General features: G+C 37.8%; 1 protein-coding gene across 2 annotated transcripts in view; it reads left to right on the top strand.

Moving 5' to 3' along the window:
- The window catches only part of MIPOL1 (mirror-image polydactyly 1), a 299,590-nt gene that overhangs the window by 25,350 nt on the left and 257,295 nt on the right, over window positions 1-16,945 (top strand). The gene's annotated exons all lie outside the window — the stretch shown is intronic.

Below are 16,945 nucleotides of genomic sequence, written 5' to 3'. Positions count from 1 at the left end.
GTGGCTTCACTTGTTGCGGAGCACGGGCTCTAGGCGTGCAGGCTTCAGTAGTTGTGGCACATGGGCTCAGTAGTTGGGTCATGGGCTCCAGAGCGTAGGCCAGTAGTTGTGGCGCATGGGCCTTGTTGCTCCGTGGCATGTGGGATCTTCCCAGACCGGGGCACGAACCCGTGTCCCCTGCATCGGCAGGCGGACTCTCAACCACTGCGCCACCAGGGAAGCCCTATTTATTTTTTTATACAGCAGGTTCTTATTAGTTATCCATTTTATACATATTAGTGTATATATGTCAATCCCAATCTCTCTCACTCTTTACAGAAAAAGTTTGCTGACCACTGCTTTAGATCAGTATTAGACGTTGGCCAATAGCTGTTACAGTACTCAGAATACTGAATTTAGGAGTTCTAATGTACCTTTGACTTTGTTTCTTTGACTGTGGAGGAAATTGCTTTATCTTCCTAAACCCTAAGTTTCTTCCTCTGTGAGATGGAATATCACTAAATGATTTTTTGAGGCCCTTTCCAGCTCTGAGGTTTTGAGAAACTTTGTAACATAAAGTTTTTAAAAGGCATTTGGAATAAATATAGATAAATATAGATCAATCAGTCTATCAATCTATCTCTATATAATATAGACATAGAATAGGTATAAAATAAATGTGCAAATGGACCAGAAAATAGAGGAGATACATAGATTTTTTTTTCCTAGGGTTTAATAAATATAGCAGTATTTATTGTGCAAATATAATCCCATCGTGAAAATGTATTAAATAGTGAATTTTCTGATACTGGGAGGACCTGTGTTCCATTGTGTTAAATGGAAAAAGTAATAAAGTGTTATGAGCCCATCCCCAGACCCTAACCAGAAATTTTCTAAAGTGTCACTGAAACACTCTTCCACATCTATATAATCATATATAGATGTTATTATGGTATGACATTTAAAATACTTATACCTAATTATATAATTCGTAATGAACTCATTAGTGGATATGTAATAATTGGTGTATAATTACACTTTCCTTGTACAATGTACCTAACGTGTAGCTTTTGTAATACATCATGAATGCAGTTAATACTTAGAAAATAAGTCAAGCAGTTAAAAGAAAAAGTTACTTGCTGATTAGAGATTTATGTTTCAGCTAATAAATTGCATCCATCATGGTTTTTAAGAAGTTTTGGTTAAGGTCATAACCACCTCAGGCATTTCTTAGGAGGGAGGAACCAAGTCATGTATCAGCTTAACTCCTTCATTCCGTCTACTACCTGTCCCTTATCAGTATCTCCTTGCCACATATTTCTCAGTCATCTTTTCAAAATTTGCTTTGAAAATATGCAATCTTTTATATAAAAGGGGAAACATACTAATATCCTGATATTGCCAGGAGAGCCATCCAATGGGAAATGAGAATTTCTTCTGCAAGATGTATTAATCGCAGCTGTATCCCTTCACAAGTCTTAAATATACTCTTGCCATTTTGACTATTCTTTTTCCTCCTCCATCAACAGATACTTGTACCTTTTTATATTTGTTGATGGAGGCATTTACTTGCATGTGTAATTTTTCTAAAGTCAAATTCCTTTTTTTTTTTTAGTCCATTTTCCATAAGTATCATATCAAATGAGGACCTTAAATCAGTCTCCTCAATTCTTTTTTTATCCTGGAGATCAAATAAGTTTGATTTTCATTTAATTCTGTTAATGAACCTATAATCTCATTGTTGCATTATACTGCCATGGCAGAAAGATTAAAATCTGATGGCCGATTTAAAACTGCCAGATTCCATGGTGATTAAAATATTCAATAGTCTTTCCTAGGTAAGCGTATAAGCCTTCTGTAGTATAGCTGAGTTGTATACTGTTTTACTGGCTTAGTGAGGCGTCGGATTCACTCATGTATAGCTTCATCTTTCTAAACTGACTGCTAGTCTTGACCAGTCTTCTGGAATAAAGCACCCTCTAGTGTCCCTATTTGAGGTAACAAGTATATTTTATCCTGATGAAGTGCTTCTCGGAACACCTTTTTGGGCTTGGTTCAATAATCCGAGTTTATCCCTAAGGCTCCCCAGTGGCCTCTTGATTGTTGGGGCCAGTGTTGATAGAGCCACCATAAAACCTGTTGGCATTGAGTACTTGTGCCCTGAGTGTGATTTAAATATAATATACACACCCAAATATATTTTGTGCCCCAAGAAATAGTCAGTTAGGGGTATTTCACTTTCAGGTAAAGTTTAGTCTTTGTAAACCACAAGGTTTAATACAGTAACCCTTTACTGAATTGCAGGGGTAAATCTATGAGTGATAAGTAGCCATCATGTTGTATCAGATTCACTCTTCTAGAGACCACTTTAATCCTGTGAATGCTATTTCATTTGTATTCATGCCTTTTATAACCAGAGGGACAAAGCAACAGGCTTTTCACACAGTGACTAAGCTGCAGCAATACTTTTGCCCTCATATACCCCAGTAATTTTCTCAGGAGGGAGTGATCTTGATTGGTGGCAATACAATACACCAATTGTCTGCTACCTATTATGATTCATCCCACCTGATTGAAAGGTAGAATTTTTATTAAGCACTGCAAAGGAACCAATGTGATAAATATAACCAACAAAAATGACTTAAATGATGATTCTAATTTATTCCCATTTAAGTGAGTCATTAAGGGGATTTTCTTTGGTATCCTTTCTCCAAATCAGTTGAGGTAGTTGTCATAAGCCAGCATTAGTTCAGTTCTTCTAGAGATAATGGGTTAACTGCTTTTTCCCAGCCTCAGTCATTCTTATTTTCTTGCTCTGAAAAGTTCTTGGGGAAAAAGAATAATAGCATTCTTTCTTGTGTCATAGCCCATTTCTCTGCTCCCTTACTATTAGCCACTATTTATTTTGGTTTCCATTTATTATTCATTTTAACCTCTACTTTTCCTCCTCTGGTGCAACGCTCTGATTTGGCCACACTGCCTGTCCACATGGTAGGCAGTCACAGCAGCCTTGCCAGAACCTCTGCTTTTGTTTCTTCCTAAGAAAATTTTGTACAATTTGACAAGTAAAGAATTAAAGGACTGTCTCCTGCTTAGTAATGAAGCAGCACTTACAGTTAATCTTAATTTAGCTACATGGAGTGAAGTCAAAAGTTCCTTTAGGACTATGTATGGCCAGATTGTGTATTATGGATAATGTGTCCTGTGCAGCAGTATCTTCCTCTGCTGGCACTGCTATCCTGGTCTTGGCGCAGCTGGGTCTTACAAGATGAAAGAAAAATCTGTGAGGTGGGAAAGATAGAAAATTGTGAATTGCATTACCACCATCCCCTTAACTGCCACTTTAGTTGCCAGAAACCTTTCTGGTGGGGTCCCCTCTTACTTCTTCTCATATTTAATTTTTTAACTCAGTGGCCCAGTTGAGTTAGCCAGCCCTCGATGCCCTATCTCCTATCATTTTAAGTAACAAATGTTTTAATTGCCCATTCCAGTTTTGAGATCATTACTTTGAGAGTGGTAAGGAATGTATGTCCATGTACTGTTTTATTTCTTTGCCTAGTTTTGTACATAGGTAACAATCAGAGGAAACATATTCAGGTGGTTCAAATTAACAAGCAGTTTTCTGTTCCAGACCTTTAATTGAATCTTGGTGGTTTAATACTTTTATTAAAGTGTAAGCAAATTCTAGAATAAAACAGGTGTCAATTCCAGTCACTACTCATTTATAGGTCTCTGCAGTACTGGTAGAGCTCTAGTATGGTCCGCTTACTGCATTCTTAAAGCAGAAGTTCCTCAACATTTTTTTATGATGCCCTTAGTGTCTTAGTGATATTTTCATGGTGCTTTTAAGCTGCCCTCCTCTTGCTCCATATTGATTTGTGCACAGTACTTGCGCTTTGTCCCAGCAATGCAAAGATATGAAATAATTGAAAGAATGTAGTGAGATTTAATGTTCTAACAATGAACCTCCCTGAACTAGTAGTTCATGTGGTGTTCAAAAGATGTTGCTCTTTCCTTTGAAAATTTAAAATATACATGGAACCCCACTATGTTTGCTGCAGTGTTTTGGGATACCTTGGCACAGTTTGGGAATAATAGGTCTTAGACCATTTTTAACCCATTAACGTTGACTTTGTGTATGTGCATATTATAATTAGAGGACTGTTTATTAATCATAGGTAGCATCCATTCTACTTTGTATGTGTATATGTTAAAATATACATAACATAAAATTTAACATTTTAACCAGTTTTGAGTAGATATTTCAGTGACACTAAGTATATTCACAGTGTTGTGTAACCATTGCCATTACCCATTTCCAGAACTTTCATCATCCCAAATAGAAAGAAACTCTGTACGCATTAAACAATAACTCCCCACTCTCTCCTCCTCCAACCCCTGATAACCTCTATTCTACTTTTTGTCTCTGAATTTGCCTATTTCAGGTACCTTATATAAGTGGAATCATAAAGTATTTGTCCTTTGGTGTTTGGCTTATTTTATGTAGCATAATGTCTTCCAGAGTCATCCATATTGTAGCATGTGTCAGAATTTTCTTCTTTTTAAGGTTGAAAATTACTCCTTTGTATGTATATGCCGCATTTCGTTTATTCATTCATCTGTCAATAGGCACTTGGGTTGTTTCCATCTTTTGGCTATTGTAAATAATGCTGCTATGAACATTCACTTACAGGTATTTGTTTGAGTCCCTGATGTCAATTCTTTGGGGTATATACCTAGCAGTGGGGTTGCTGAACCATGGGTAATTCTATGTTTAACTTTTTGAGGAGCCGCCAAACTGTTATCTATAGCAGCTGCATCATTTTTACATTTCTACCAACAGTGCACAAGGGTTCCATTTCCCCCACATCCTTGCCAACTTTGGTATTTTCAGTTTTTTGATACCAGCCATCCTATTGGGTGCGAAGTGGTTTTGATTTGGATTTTCCTAATGGCTAGTGGTGTCGAGCATCTTTTCATGTATTTTTTGGCCATTTGTTTATCTTCTTTGAAGAAATACCTGTTCGAATTCTTTGTCCTATTTTTTTTAACTATTGAAGGCTGTAGTAGTTTGTTTTGAGACTTTTCCAAATTATTTTTGCAGACTCTTCCTCATTGTGTGTGATCACTGAAGTCTCTGTTCCTTTAGTTCATGCTCACCTAATATATTTACAGAGACTTCCTTGAATGCCAACTCTTCCAGTCTTTGCAGGTTACCCCTGTGGTTAAGCACTCCTTCAACCCTTAATTAGGCTTGCTCTGAGCCTAGGGATCAGCCTGAGGTAAAAGCTTAGGTCTTCTCAGGTCTTTTCTGAGCATGCAGTTGACTCTTAATTCTCCATATGCTTAGCTACTTTTACGTGTGTTAATTTCCCAGATTCTCCCCCTAGCTTCTCTTCCAGGCCTTAGATGGTCTAGTGTCTGTCTCCATTTTTCTTGCCCTGGGTATCTGTGGGTGTGTAGTTTTCTTGCAGCTTTTCCAAGCACTGACTGCCTTTTTACCCACCTGATTTCCAAATTAGGTGGCAGTCCTTCAGATACCCCACAGACAGGTTAGAAAAGACTTGCTCAATAATTTTCGTATCAAGTCTTCTCGATTCCCTCTGGTAGAAGGAGGAAACTGGGAACTGGGCTGCTGTTGCTTCAGGAACAAGACCATCATTGTATTGCATTGCATCATTGCATTGGGTGGGGGAACAGTGAGGGGAAACACCGCAAAACTCTCCTACCACTTTAAAGGTGGCTTTTTCTTGATTTGATGTTTGCTTGGCTGCTATTAACTTTGACTGTTTTCCAGAGCTCCAACAAAATTGGCTTCCGCTGTTTCTGCTTCTTTTTTTTTTTTTTTTTTAATCGCTCTGCAGTAATGAGAGCTTGACGCTTTCTAGCCTGCCATTTTGCTGACATTCCTCTTATTGACTTTTTTTTTTTTTGGCCACGTGGTACGGCCTGCAGGATCCTAGTTCCCTGACCAGGGATTGAACCTGCACCCTCTGTGTTGGGAGCTTGGAGTCCCAACCTCTGGACCGCCAGGGAAGTCCCCTCCTATTGACTTATAATATAGTTTTATTCAATGCAGAGGAAATACCGTGTCATTTGTTCTATCTTTGTATTGCTTGTGTGACCCAGTGCTTGCTCATTTCATGACCTTGGGAGTCTAGTTCTAGAGTCTAACGAGGGCATTTGCCTCAGCATTCCAACCCCACCCCCCAGAACCAGCACTTTAGTTTTTTTTAATAAATGTTCACAGGGACTTCTATAGCTGGACACTTCTTAAGGGATTGTTTTTTTATTGCCCAATCATCCAAGGCCTTTTTGCCAGACAGTACGGGAGTGACCCAAGATTTTGTGAATATCTAGATCTTTCCCCAAAGGTCCATTGTGCAGATTTACCTTTCCTGCCTTCCACCATGGTTTTACTGCCTGTAAGCCATATATGACTGATCTTCAAAAACATCACAACTCTTAAATAGGCAGTGGTATGCTGGTAAATGATAAAGTATAGGCTCTCTGGCAAAAAAAAAAAAAGAAAAGAAAAGAAAAAAAAAGCTCTTATTTGTCACATTTGTTGTTTTTTGTGGTGTACATACACTGTGGCCGATTTCAAGCTCAAAACATGGCACCACTGATCTTGAAGTTGGCAAAAGATACAAATGCCCCTTGGCAGGCTGGCCTTAGCACTCCGTTACAATTAGGGAACTCCCATTGCTAAAACAAATGAAATGTTTTGCTTTAGCTGAGAATCATAGGGTTCACAACATACAGCAATTCACACTGGGAGGTCCTGAGAGGGTATTTCTATTAGTGGCTTCAAAGGTGGTGAATGGACCTGTGTGTGTATGCAATGAACTCCTCCTGAACTTACCCCTGCAGAACACCTCTTGCATGTGACATTTCTGTGTTATCAGTGAGCTCTCCCGAGCAGCCTTCTTATTTGAGTGATTCTTTGTCATCATCCAGCACATGATGGGTGTTTCTTACCTCAGGATTATTTGATGACCTTCAGTGATAGGTGCCGTCTCTACTAATACCCAATAACAAGTTAGCTGTAGTCTAAAGGGCTATGTTGAACACACGAGGAAGCTTTCCAAACTCTACTCATCTCCTGAAATCTACTGAGGTGTAATAATCGATTTCTGCCCAAGACTCTTGCCTTCCTTCTTGTGTCAGCATTGAATATTCTAAAATAATTTGAGCATTGAGGTCATAATGTCCTAGATTAAAGGACCTAGAGGCACTGCCTGGGAGACAATCCTTTGTAAATCTTTTATTGGTTATTTTGGCTTAGGGCCCTCTTCAAATTCAGATTTCTTTGTCTTGACTTTATTAATAGGCTTAGCAGCATCCTTAGGTGGAAGATGTGGCTTTGCCAAAACTCAAATAGTCCCACTAGTCTGGGTTGTCTGTCTAGGGAGAGGTCATAAGGGATACTAAATTATTTTTCAAAGACTAAGATGTTTCTGGCACACATCATTCTCCAGAGTTTCCTAGATTGGACCAGAGCTTGAGTTTTAGTTAGGTTTTTTCAGCCAGAATTTATATCATATGAATAAGATAGAATGCAAGAATTTCTGTTGTTTCACATGTTTTCCACCAGTTTGCCTTGTCAGAACTTTTAATTGTAACCACACTGGTATATGTGTAATGTGTCTTTAATTATACTTCTCTGATGACCAATGATTCTGGGGATCCTCTTACATGTTTATTAGCCTTTTTTTTTTAACTCTTTTGTCAAATGGAAGTTTATTTTCCCATTTAAAAAAAGTTGTGTTGTCTTGTATAGATTTGTAGGAGCTTTTTAAAATATTTTTTGAATATGAGTCTTTTATCAGTTAAACATGTTGCAGATATCTTCTTCCAGTCTCTTGCTTGCCTTTTCATTCTCTTAATGGCATTTTTTTAATGAACATAAAATCCTAATTTTTATAAAGTCAAATTTGTCAATCTTTTGTAGTTAGTGTTTAATGTATCCCTTTTAAGAAATCTTTGTCCATCCCACGGTCAATAAGATATTCTTTCTTAGTTTTCTTCTAGAAGCTCGATGGCTTTAGGTTCTACTTTTAGATCTATCATCTAGCTCAGATTAAGTTTTCAGTATGGTACGAAGTAGGAATGGAGAGTAATTTTTTTTATATGGATATCCAGTTGATGCTGCATCATTTATTGAAAAGACCAACTTTTCCTCACTGCAGTGGATCATTCGCATAAATCAGATGTGTATGCATGTGTGTGTGAGGGTCTGTTTGTGAACTCTTTATTCCATTAGTCTGTTTCTATATCCTTGCACCAGTACCACACTGTCTTAATTACTTGGCTTTGTAGAAATAAAGGCATATGGACTGTGAACAAAGAAGTAAAAATGTCTTTCTTAGCAAAAGACATGATTCTATATGTAGAAAATCCTAAAGCCTCTAAAATAAAATGAGCAGAACTTATAAGTGAATTTAGTGAGGTTTTAAGATTCAAAGTTCATATTAAAAAAATCAACTGTATTTCTATGTTTAGCTAAGAACGTTGAAAAACAAAACAATTACATTTACAATAGCATTAGAAAACATTAAATACTTGGAGTAACCTGTATAAAGTATGTGCAAGACCTTTACACTGAAAACTATGAAACATTGAGAGAAATTAAAGAAGACAAAATAAGAGGGGTACCATGTTCATGGATTGGATGGTTAAGCTTTTAATTCTTTCTTAATTCATCTCTCTCCATCAAAATTCCAGCATGCTTTTTAAAAAGAAATTTACTGATACAAGCCCATGCCAGTATTTATGTGGAAATGCTCAGGGCCTAGAATGTAATATTTTAAAAGAATAATAAAGTTGTAGGACTTATACTACCTAATTTCAAGACTTACTGCAAAGCTCATGTAATGAAGACGGATTGGTATTTTTGAAAGGGTAGACATGGAACACAATAAGAGCCCAAACATGAGACCCACACATATATAGTCAACTCATCTTCAGTATGGGTGCCAAGGTAACTCAATGGAGAAAAGGTAATCTTTTCACCAAATGGTGCTGGAATAACTGTATATCTGTATGGGGGAAAAAAATAAACATTGACCCTTGCCTCATAACCATATACAAAATTTGAAATGAAACATTGATGTAAATGTGAAGCCTAAAACTGTAAAACTTGTGGGAAAAAAACATAAAAGAAAATTGCTGTGATCTTGGGATCGGTAAATATCTCTTAGAACACAAAAAATATTAAGCTCAAAAGAAAAAAATATTGGTAAATTGTACTTCATTAAAATAAAAATATTTCCTCAAATGACAACATTGAGTAATTGAACAGGCAGACCACAGACTGGGAGAAAATATTTACAGTACATATATCTGACAGAGGACTTGTTTCCAGAATATATAAAGAACTCCAACCACTTACTAATAGGACAAGCAACTCAAAAAAAAAAAAAAAAAAGGCAAAAGAGTTGAGCAGATACTTCACACAAGAAAATCTGTGAATGGCCAATAAGCATTTGAAAATGCATATTATCATTAAGCAGGTTATGCAAATTAAAATCATGAGATACAACTGCATATACAAGAAAATGACTAAAATTAAAAAGAATGAAATAAATCATGGAGATGTAATGTACAGCATGGTCACGAGTTAGTGATACTGTGTTGCATAATTGAAAGTTGCTTAAGAGAATAGATCTTAGAAGTTACCATCACAAGAAAAAAATTTTTTGTTAACTATGTATGGTGACGGATGTTAACTAGACTTCTTATGGTGATGATGTTGCAATACATACAAATACTGAATCATATTGTACACCTGAAACTAATGTCATATGTCAATTATATCAATATAAAAAACCTGGTAAGGCAAAATATATTGTGTTTTGTCTGTTTTAGGTTGTAATATTACAATCTGTAATATTGTAATATTAGCTACAGTGATTAATAAAAGCTACAATAAATAATAAAAATATATATGTATACATATGTGTGCATATGTATCTATCTATCTATTTTGTGGAGCATCTGGAACTCACACGTGGCTGGTAGATGTGTAAAATGGTGCAGCTACTTGAGGAAACAATTTGGCAGTTTCTTATAAAGTTAATATGACCCAACAATTCCACTCTGGATATTTATCCAAGAGAATCGAAAACATATGTCTGCAAAAAGGCTTGTATCAGCACATTCATTACTGTTTTATTCAGAATAGCAAACAACTAGGAACAAACAAATATTCATTAACAGGTGAATGGATAAACAAACTGCAGTATCTTTAAACAATACAATGAATGTTACTGAGCAATAGAAAGGAACAGTCTACTGTTATGTACAACAACATACATGAATCTCATAAACTTTATTCTCAGTGAAAAAATTCAGATACAGGAGAGTATTGTCAGGGCTCAGCTGAGCTGGAGAGAGCTGATCAGCCAGGTGTCGGAGTTGAAGATTAAAACAATAAGCCAAAATGAAATTAATAGTCAAGACTTTAATCACTTACTATGATAGCATAAGCAAGAGGCTAAGAGAAAGCACTACCTCCCTGCTGTTCCATTTTTCCCCCATGGATGTGTGGATGCACCTAGTTGAGGGTCAGGTGTTAGTACTTCTTTTTTGGCCGAGCTGTGCAGCATGTGGGATCTTAGTTCCTGACTAGAGATCGAACCCTTACCCCCTGCGGAGGAAGCTTGGAGTCTTAACCACTGGACCACCAGGGAAGCCTGAGGGTCAGGTGAATCAGCACAAACATGGGGATTATCTCACTACTTGGGGAACCCTTAACAAAAAGTTGCTGCATTATTTTGGACCTAGGTTGGGGGAAGTGCAGGGAGGAGGGAGAGAGAAAAGGACTAGGAATGGGAAAGTGCTGTTTACTGACTCAAAGTTTAGAAAAGTGTCCTTCCCCCCCCCCCACCCCGCCCCACCTTAAGGAGGTCTGCTTCTGAAGGAGGCTCTAGATAAAGAGACCTCGGAATGGCTAGGAATGCAGCTATATGTAAGAGTTGGCCAGGGGGGTTGGGGGGCCTGAGTCTTTGACTGCAACTCACTTTAGAGACTGCAGATACATTGGTTGTTGCAAGTCTGATGTGGGGAGGGCAGCTTCATCCTGTGACACCTGCCAGGTAAAGCTTTTGTAATTGCTTATGGTTGAGTTTGAAAAATCACATACAGTAGGTAGCTGGACTACTCAAGTGTTCATTGTTTGAGCCCATTTATACAGAACTCTAGAAGTAGCATCAAATTTATATAGTAAAGGACCACATATTAATGGTTGCCTAGGATTGGGAAGTGGGTTAGATTCATTGCAAAGGGGCATGAGCAACTTTTATTTATTTATTTATTTATTTATTTATTTATTTATTTATTTATTTATTTTTGGCTGCATTGGGTCTTCGTTGCTGTGCGTGGGCTTTCTCTAGTTGCGGTGAGCAGGGGCTACTCTTCGTTGCAGTGTGCAGGCTTCTCATTGCGGTGGCTTCTCTTGTTGCGTGCACAGCATGGGCTCTAGTTGCGCAGGCTTCAGTAGTTGTGGCTCGCGGGCTCTAGAACACAGGCTCAGTTGTTGTGGTGCTCGGGCTTAGTTGCTCCGTGGCATGTGGGATCTTCCCGGACCAGGGCTCAAACCCATGTCCCCTGCATTGGCAGGCGGATTCTTAACCACTGCGTCACCACGGAAGCCCAATGAGCAACTTTTTAATGGTGTTTTTTTTTTTATTAAACCATTTTAGACAATTGTCAAAACTTATCAAGTATACACTTGAAATGGATGCATTTTTACATGATGTAAATTTTATCTCGAAGTTGATTTTTAAAGTAAAGAAAATAAAGTTTTAGTTGAATCCAAAGTGTAGTGGTGAAAATACTAATGTGCTTACTGCAACTCAAAATTTTCAACTATATATTATGAACAGGACTGTAGTGTAAATACAAAATGTGAAACTGTATGGGTTCGGTCAAGTTAGGTGTATTTTATGTATGATTTTATCCAAGCAGCTGAAAAGAAAGTGATAGTTGAAAGAGTCATGATTACTATCTAAATTATCTAAATTACCTAAAATAAGTAGAATAGCTGGGTCATACGGTAGTTCTATTTGTAATTTTTTGAGGAATCTCCATACTGATTTCCATAGTGGCTGCACCAATTTACAGTCCCACCAGCAGTATTATGAGGGTTCCCTTTTCTCCACATCTTCTCCAACATTTTGTTATTTCTTGTCTTTTCAATAATAACCATTCTAACAGGTATGAGATAATATCTCGTTTTGGTTTTGATTTGCATTTTCCTCATAAATATTGATTTCTAACATCTTTTCTGTTTATTTTCCCATCTGTATGTCTTCTCTGGAAAATGTCTACTCAGATCCACTGCCCACTTTTTAAATCAGGTTGTTTGTTTTGTTGTTGTTGTTTTTATATATTTTGGATACTAACCCTTTACTGGATATATAATTTACAAATATCTTCTTCCATTCAGTAGGTTGCCTTCTCATTTTGATTATGGTTTTCTTTGCTGTGTAGAAGCTTTTTAGTTTGATGTAGTCCCATTTATTTATTTTTGCTTTTGTTTCCCTTTGCCTTTGGGGTTAGATCCACAAAAACATTGCCTCAGGCCAGTGTCAGTAAGATTACTGCCTATGTTTTCTATTAGGAATTTTATGATTTCAGGTATTACATTCAAGTCTAATTCCTTTTGAGTTAATATGCGTATATGGTGTAAGGTATTGCTCTAGTCTCACTCTTTTACATGTGGCTGTCCAGTTTCCCCAAACTACTGATTTAGGATACTGTCCTTTCTCCACTGTATGTTCTTTGCTCCTTTGTTGTAGATTAATTTTCCATGTATGTATGGCTTTATTTCTGGGCTCTCTGTTGCTTTCCATTCATCTGTGTACTGTTTTTTCACCCAAACCATACTGTTGATTACTTTGTAGTATACAGATGATCCTTGGACAACACGAGTTTGAACTGAGTGTGTCCATTATACACAGTTTTTTCAATAAAAATATACTACAGTACTACAGAATCTGAAGATGCAAACCCTTGGATATGGAGGACCGACTGTAAGTTATATGTTAGTTTTAGCTGCATGGGGGGTCAGTACTCCTAACCCCTGAGTTGTTCAAGGATTAACTGTAGTTTGAAGTCAGAGAGTGTGATATGTACGGTTTTGTTCTTCTTCCTCAAGATTGTTTTGGCTATTCAGGATCTTTTGTGGTTCCATACAAATTTTAGAATTATATGTTCAAGTTCTGTTAAATATGTCATTGGAATTTTGATAGGGGTTGCATTGAATCTGTAGATTGCTTTGGGAAGTATGGACATTTAAACAATATTAATTCTTCCAGTCCATCAGTACAGAATATCTTTCCATTTTTTTGTGTCTTCTTCAATTTCTTTCATCAATATCTTATAGTTTTTAGTGTACAGGTTTTCATCTCCTTGGTTAAATTTATTTCTAGGTATTTTAGGCTTTTTGATGCAGTTGCAAATGAGATTTTTTTAATTTGCCTTCTCTGATAGTTTATTATTAGTGTATAGAAATTCCACAGATTTCTGTATATTGATTTTGTATCCTGCAACTTTACTGTATTCATTTAGTAGTTCTAACCATTTTGGGGGTTTTTTTTTGGTGGAATCTTTATGAATTTCTCTATATAGTATCATGTCATCTGCAAATAGTGACAGTTTTACTTCTTTCTTTCTGATTTGGATGCGTTTTATTTCTTTTTCTTGCCTGTTTGCTGTGGATAGGTATGTTCAATACTCCGTTGAATGAAAGTGGTGAGAGTGAGCATCCTTATCTTGTGCCTGGTCTTAGAGGAAAAGCTTTCAGTTTTTAACCATTCAGCTGTGGGTTTGTCATATATAGCCTTTATTATGTTGAGGTATGTTCCCTCTATACACACTTCATTGGGAATTTTTATCATAAATGGATGTTGAATTTTGTCAAATACATTTTCTGCATCCATTGAGATAATCATGATTTTTATTTTTCATTTTTTAAAATGTGATGTATCATGTAGATTGATTTGCAGATGTTGAATCATCCTTGATTCCCTGGAATAAATCCCACTTGATTGGAGTGGATGATCATTTTAATGTATCGTTGGATTCAGTTTGGTAGTATTTTGTTGAGAATTTTTGCACTGATGATCATCAAGGATGTTAGCCTCTTATTTTTTTCTTTTTGTGGTGTTCTTGTCTGGTTTTGGTATCAGGGTAATGCTGGTTTCATAAAATGTGTTTGGAAGATTTCCCTCTTCAGATGGAAGAGCTTGAAAAGGTTAAGTATTAAATCTTTGAATGTTTTGTAGAATTTGCCAGTGAAGCCATCTGGTTTTGGGCTTTTGTTTTTTGGGAGATTTTTGATTATGGTTTCAATCTCCTTACTAGTAATTGGTCTATTCAGATTTTCTGATTCTTCATGATTCAGTCTTGGAAGATTATATGTTTCTAAGAATTTATCCATTTCTTCTAAGTTGTCCAATTTATTGGTGTATAATTGTTCACAGTAGTCTCTTATGATTCTTTGTATTTCTGCATTCTTTTATGTTGGGGCTGTGACTGCTGGTATGGAGTGTTGGTGGTTGGAGCTGGCTTCAGGGCCTCATGGTGGCTGCTGCAGTGAGCTGATGGGTGCAGTTGTCACCCTTCTGGCTGTGAGACCCAGCAGAGACAGGGGTGGGCAAGGCTCTCAACAGGGTGTGCTCTCTGGTGCTAACAAGCTAGAGAGAGAATTTCAAAATGGCACCCCCCAGGCCCAGCCCCAGCCCCTGAGATCACAAAAGTGATTCTCACCAGTATCTCAGACGCCAGGGAGTGTCCCAACTGTTCCTGCCTCACCAGCAGACGTTACAAGATTAGTGCGTGGAATCCCTTTATCTTCATTCCATGTGCTTTTTGACCAGGTGTTTTCATGTTGGTTTTTGGGTGGTATGAGTCTGTGCTCAAGCCCTTTAGAGCAGGTTTTCCATTTCCTGCAGTTCTGTAGTTTTCCTGGGCGTATTCTGCATTGGTTTTCAAAGCCAGCTGTTGGGGGCTTCTCTCTCTTGTGCAGGATCTAGGGGTTGGGGTGCCTGATGTGGAGCTTGAATCCTCCCCTCCCAGGGGAAATAACCATACCTTTGTAGTCTTCCCTGTCTGTGGATTGCTGAAGCTGGGGTGTGTTTTTTTGCTTGGGGAGACCATCTCTGCCTCTCCTACCTGCCTCGAGATTGTCCTTTTACCCTTTGTCATGGAGACTCTGTTCATCCAGTTCTTAGTTGCCTTTCAGGGAGAGTTATTCCGCATGTATTTGTAGCTTTGTTGTGGCCATGGGAGGAAGTGAGTTCAGGATTTTCCTATGTCACCATCTTGAATCAGATCTCATGAAATATTTCTGTATAGCATGCTTATATGCCAGCTTCTCGATCCTCCTTACCCTATAGTTTTATTGGGTTAATTACCCTAGTAATTAATGGACTTACTGCTTTCGAAGATGGGGAGGATATCAGTCACATTATAGCAGGGGTCCCCAACCCCCAGGCCCCAGACTGGTACCAGTCCTTGGCCTGTTAGGAACTGGGCCCCACAGCAGGAGGTGAGCGGCAGGCAAGCGAGTGAGCGAAGCTTCATCTGTCACTCCCCATCGCTCGCATTACTGCCTGAACCATACACCTCCCCCAGTCCATGGAAAACTCATCTTTCACGAAACCAGTCCCTGGTGCCAAAAAGGTTGGGGACCGCTGCATTATAGGACAGAAGAAACAAAAAACAAAAAACAAAACAAAACAAAAAACCCAAAACAACTCTAGGTATTTCGAGCAAAAGGTCCTTTATATAGGGAATTAACAGCTTACAAAATTATTCCAAGTGCTGGAACAGAAGTCAGGGACTATCTCTAAGAGACCATAGTTCAGGGTTGTGATATTGTTGCAATCTAGAAGCCAGAAAGCTGTTGCTGTCGCTGACACCACAGGTGGCTGTCTTATCTAGGAGGCTCATGCTCCACATTAGACTGCAGAGTCTCTGCCACCAGAAACAATCACAGCTGCCTGACCTTACATGCTGAAAGCAGACAGATGACCTTTGCTTTACTTTCTGCTTCCATATCTTGCTAGAGAACATCTGCTTGGTAGAACCTTTTTTTTTATGTTCAGACCATGAGCTACAAAGAGACTGGGAAGTATAATTTTTAGCTGTTAACCTCTTCCAAATAGAAAGGAAGAGTGAAAGTTGGGAGAGCTGATCCTGGTAACTAAGACAAGGATATAGGTCTCTTCGATACCTCTGCCCCAGTACACGTGTTCACTTTCTGTTATAATACAGTTATATTATAATTTTGTATAGAAAAAATATATAGCATTTACATTATTATGGTCATGTAGATGCTATTCACAACTAATACATGTAGTATATTTTGATTATTTTCCCTTCCCCCTCCCCTGCATAGTTTTTTGCTATTTTATTTACTTGTTGCTTGGTTTTCTGTGTATTTATTATTGATTCAACCCCAGACTCTCTTATCATTTATTTGAAACTCTTCTCAAACTCCTATTTCTTGAACAAATTGCTCCTGGAGTTTTCTTAATGCTGTCAGCTTTGAATGGTTTTTCTGTATGTCTGGTGTGTAGCTATTATCCTGTGATTTTTCTCACCATGACCTTGGGTGTTCTTTTCACTTCTTTCATACTTTACTCCCACGTTTTGACGGAGCACATTCTGTACTAGCTTCCTGAGAAAGAATGTAGATGTGGGTCCAGGTGATTTTTTTTTTGAGTCCTATTTTAATTTCTGTGTATATAAAGAAAAACTTTGTAGAACATTGCTGATACATATTTTTCCTATGCTCCAAGAGCTGTAATATGATCTTAGCTTGTGAGAACTAAGACTGCAGACTGTACTATATGCTCTCAGCCTTTAAGTATGGCTTTGCATTCTGCCATTTATTTTGATCTTCGGCAAACAGTTTTGACCAACTTGGTGACAAGAGATGTGCAAGTGATAGTGC

Source organism: Stenella coeruleoalba (assembly GCF_951394435.1).
Source record: "Stenella coeruleoalba genome assembly, chromosome: 2".
Lineage (NCBI taxonomy): Eukaryota > Metazoa > Chordata > Mammalia > Artiodactyla > Delphinidae > Stenella > Stenella coeruleoalba.
This window is presented reverse-complemented; position numbering and strand designations above follow the sequence as displayed.